This window comes from Pan troglodytes, chromosome 1 (genome assembly GCF_028858775.2).
Source record: "Pan troglodytes isolate AG18354 chromosome 1, NHGRI_mPanTro3-v2.0_pri, whole genome shotgun sequence".
NCBI classification, from domain to species: Eukaryota; Metazoa; Chordata; class Mammalia; order Primates; family Hominidae; genus Pan; species Pan troglodytes.
The window spans coordinates 94,829,361-94,833,662 of NC_072398.2; positions in this window are offsets into that span (position 1 = coordinate 94,829,361).

Here is a 4,302-nt window from a genome sequence, read left to right on the forward strand (position 1 = left end):
TTGCATGGGGACCTTCAAGGACCCTGCACAGACGAGAAAAGCTTAGAGCCAAGTATGGAGTCCTGGGGCATGGTGGGAAGAAGAACAGAGGAAGGAGCTCCAAGGAAGGAGACAGAAGGATCAACCAGAGAGGCAGCAATTAAACCAAGAGAAAGTGGAACAAAGTCAGCAGAGGGCAGAGTTTCAAGGAGAAGGCAGCCAACACAGTCAAATGACTAAGAGATTGCAAGTCAGATCAGACCTGGAAATGCCTTCTGGACTTGGCCAACATGAAGGTCAAAGGTGATTTTAGTGAAAGCATTTCAGGGACTGGTGAAGGAGATGCCAGATTACAGGCAGTGGAAGAGATAACAGAGAGGCTAATGGGAGGGACACAGACCACAACAGAGTTGATAGGGGTTAGGGGTCAGGTGAGGGGGAAGAAAACTGAGCAGGCTAATTTGGGGAAGGAAAGAATCAACGGAGAGGGAAATGAAGGCAGGGTCAAGAGAAGGTCCTGGTGAAGGACAATGTTAGGTGCAGTGGTGGGAGGAGGGGAGGGGCGGGGCCACAGGGAGCAGGACAGGAGGGTCCAGCCTCCCTAGGCAGGGGAAAGGAAAGGGGAAGGCCGGCGTGCCTGTGCGCAGTGAGATTTGTAGGTGAGAGGAAAGCCGCAGAAGTTATTTGCTCCGTGAAGTAGGAGGCAGCACCATCTGCTGAGGGCAGGGTGGGAGGCGGTGGCAGGAGTTGAGGGAGGGGCAGGAGAATGAGGTTCCCAGCGTCTCCTCGCCGTGCAGAGGCGCCTGCGGAGGGAGCCCGGGCAGCTGCCGCTCCTCTTGCTCCGTGGTTGTGTGCTGCCCTTCAGCATTCCACAGCTCACCCTGGGAGACGCTGGGCTGACCCAGGGCTGGAATGTTCCGGGGCAAAGCGACGAGTACCAGACCACGGGCTCCGGGCTGGATTGGGAAGCAAGTAAGGATTCACATACGGAAGCAAGCGACCAGGAGGAAAGGGAGGGGCCGTAGTTTTCGCTGGGAGCACAGATGGAAGGGGGAAGAACTGAAGAATATGGATGGCCAAATGCTGAATGAATTGTGAGAGTTCAGAGGTGGAGCTCCTCCCGACGGCAGTGGGCGCCCATGGGTGTGTGCTGCTTTAGCGGAGTGGAGAGGAACGCCCTTGGAGATAAGCAGGCTCAGTGGAACAAAGCTGCGGTATCGGACAGACTTCACCTCCACGCACTCAGAAAAGGCACTAGGACGATGGGGACCTAGGGGCTGGAAGCCACTCCCACAGGAGCCCAGGTGCTCAGTCAGCGCAGGGAAGGAAGACCAGGGATGCCTGCGGCAGAGGGGAGAAAACGGGGAGCCCGAGTGCCCGCAGCCTCCGTGGAGGCGTGTGTCTATATCGCGACGGAGAAAACGCGTCCCCAAGAGGCAATGAAAGTTAAAATGACATTGGCCCTGCCCCTCAGACACACATAATAGGATCCTGGGTGCAGGAGAGCCAGGGTCAGCGAGAGGAGCCAAGGAAGACATTCCCAGTGGCTGAACAGACCCCCAACGGGAGGCCAGCGCAGTGCTGAAGACCTGTCTTGTGGGAGGGGTGGACTTGGGGCCTCACCAGCCTCAAGGGATTAAGGCTTCTTTCTGTGTTTCGGGGGTGGGGGCACTGAAGCCAGATGCCACTTGCTGCCCAAAGCTCAGGGTTCCAGACAGACCCCAAAGAAAGGCTTGTGTGGACTGGACAGCCTCTCCCTGGGTGGAGGTGGGTGTCAGGTGATGTTCCTGGCGGTCTGTGGCGGGATTCCCGCCGGGGGCCGTTTCTCCTGAAGAGGGAAACAGATCTTATCTTCACATCTTCCCCCCATACACCCTCCGCTCCCCCACCCTTTTTTTTTTTTTTTTAATACAGGCGGGGTCTCCCCATGTTACCCAGGCTGGTCTTGAACTCCTGGGCTGGGCTCAAGTGATCCTCCTGCCTCAGCCTCCCAAAATGCTGGGATTACAGGCATTGAGCCACCACACCCAGTCTACGTTTTTGAGAAGTAAGGATTGTTCCATAACTGAAGACTGGCTGGATCAGGGGGAAATCAGCCTGCGGGTGGGGCTGGATCATGCTGATATTGGCCATCGGCGGAGGAAGCTATACTTCTTTCTTCTCAGGCCAGCACTAACCCTGGCCCTGACTCCTAGGACCCCATCCTCATCCGCCCTCCCTTCCCTGGAGGAAAGCTCCCTTTAATATAAGACTTTAGCTTCCTTGATACTCACTTGAGAAGCCAGGAAGGTGTGAGGCATGCGGAAAAGCGCAGAGTTAAAAAACAAAACCTTACAATATTTACCAGGTACTTTCCCTACACACACATCCATCTGGCGTGTGTTAGGGATGACAGGTTGGCCTGCGTTTGGAGAAAGGTAAACAGCTCAAGGTCGTAGGCACCCAGCCAAAGTCCATACGATATGCCACTCAGTACCACCCACTGCCCCGTCTTCATCTTCAGCTGAAACTCAGATCCCGGGAGGTCTGCAAATGGATGAGGTGCTATCCCACACCAGTCAGATTCCAATTTGTCCAAGATATCCCAGATCTACCCACTCAATTACATTTAAGAGACAGTTTCTGTCTTTACTTTCACCACCAGTCTTGGTTAAACATCAGAAAAGAGACAAATTACACACTTCTCAGAAATTGAAATTTTATAAAAAGGCATTTTTCTCTTATATCCATAAAATGATATAATTTTTGCAAGTATAGAAATGTGTCATAAATTATAATGTTCCTTAATTACAGCTCAATGCAACTTGGTACTTTCTTCCCTCCCTAAAAAACGAGAGAGAACCAAAAAATAATATATATATATAACTGTATATATATATTTATATAATATAGACAAACAAAATATGAAAAAAAATCATTTCCTCTTTGGTATAAAAATCAGACTCTCACCTTGAGAGACACACAGACAGACATGATACTGGGTTTGTAAACTGTGTGGCCAAAAGGGATTTCCCTGCCAAGACTTCCCCTCTCCCATTCCCTGCCCACCCGCCCCCACCTCACTGCAGCCCATCCAGTTCCTTTGGGGCTCCCACATGGAACATTTAAAATCCCCCTACCCACTCCCAGCTCCACACCATTCCTGAAGTATCCCCCGACCCACTATCAAAGAAGAGGAAAGGATTCTTCTCAAGGCTGATTAGGTAGCGACTAACTTGGGAAATGCCTTATTTAGGGAATAGCTTCATAGGTGTGGATGAAGTAAAGGACAGGCTGTGGCCAAACTCCGACAGTGTCCCATCCAGACCAAGCCAGGCACTGGCCTGGGCCTGGTTTTGCCCTTCTCCTCCTCTACTACCCGGCACAAGGACTCCACCACCTCTTGCCAGAGGCTGGGCCTGAGGGGCGGGGCTCCTTGCTTACTGAAGAAGGGAGCAGAGAGGCCGATTCCCGTTCCAGCCTCATCTCAGGTGCACAGCTTCCCCCTGCAGCCCCACCACAGGGCCCTGGGGTGTAGATGCAAGCAAGCACCAGATGGGGAGGCAAAGGGAGGTCAAAAGGGAGTCTGCCAATAAACTTGGGTTTAAATTTAAAATTAAAGAAAACTACCCCTCCCTGAGCTGGGTGTGGTGGCTCACGCCTGTAATCTTCAGCACTTTGGGAGGTTGAGGTGGGCAGGTCACGAGGTCAGGAATTCAAGACTAGCCTGGCCAACATGGTGAAACATCTCTACTAAAAATACAAAAATTAACCAAGCGTGGTGGTGTGTGCCTGTAATCCCAGCTACTCAGGAGGCTGAGGCAGGAGAATCGCTTGAACCCAGGAGGTGGAGGTTGCAGTGAGCTGAGATTGTGCCATTGCACTCTTGCCTAGGTGACAAGAGTGAGACTCCATCTCAAAAAAAAAAAAAAAAAGAAAAAGAAAAAAGAAAAGAAAACTACCCCTCCCCACTGACCAAATTTCAGACCCAGCTTTAGCTCACTAAGGATTTGGGGGCCACTTTCCTAGGCTCCAGCCCAAGGCCAGCAGGACTAAGGAATCCAGGAATTGATATGTGTGTGTGTTGGGGGCAGAGGGCAGCACTTTACTCTCAAGGTGAGGAAGCAGACAGGACCAAACCCTCCTTTACACTCTCCCACTACCCTCTGCTCATGGGTACCTCCCTCCCTGGTCAGCTCCTCTGTCCCACAGAGCACTGGTCACTGCAGGCAGAGCCGACATGGATCCTCCCAAACCACCCCACAGCCGGCCAGGCTGTGGCATCCCAGTGTGTGCCAGCCTCCTTTTCCCAGGAGAGTTAAGACACCAACCACAACATAAAAG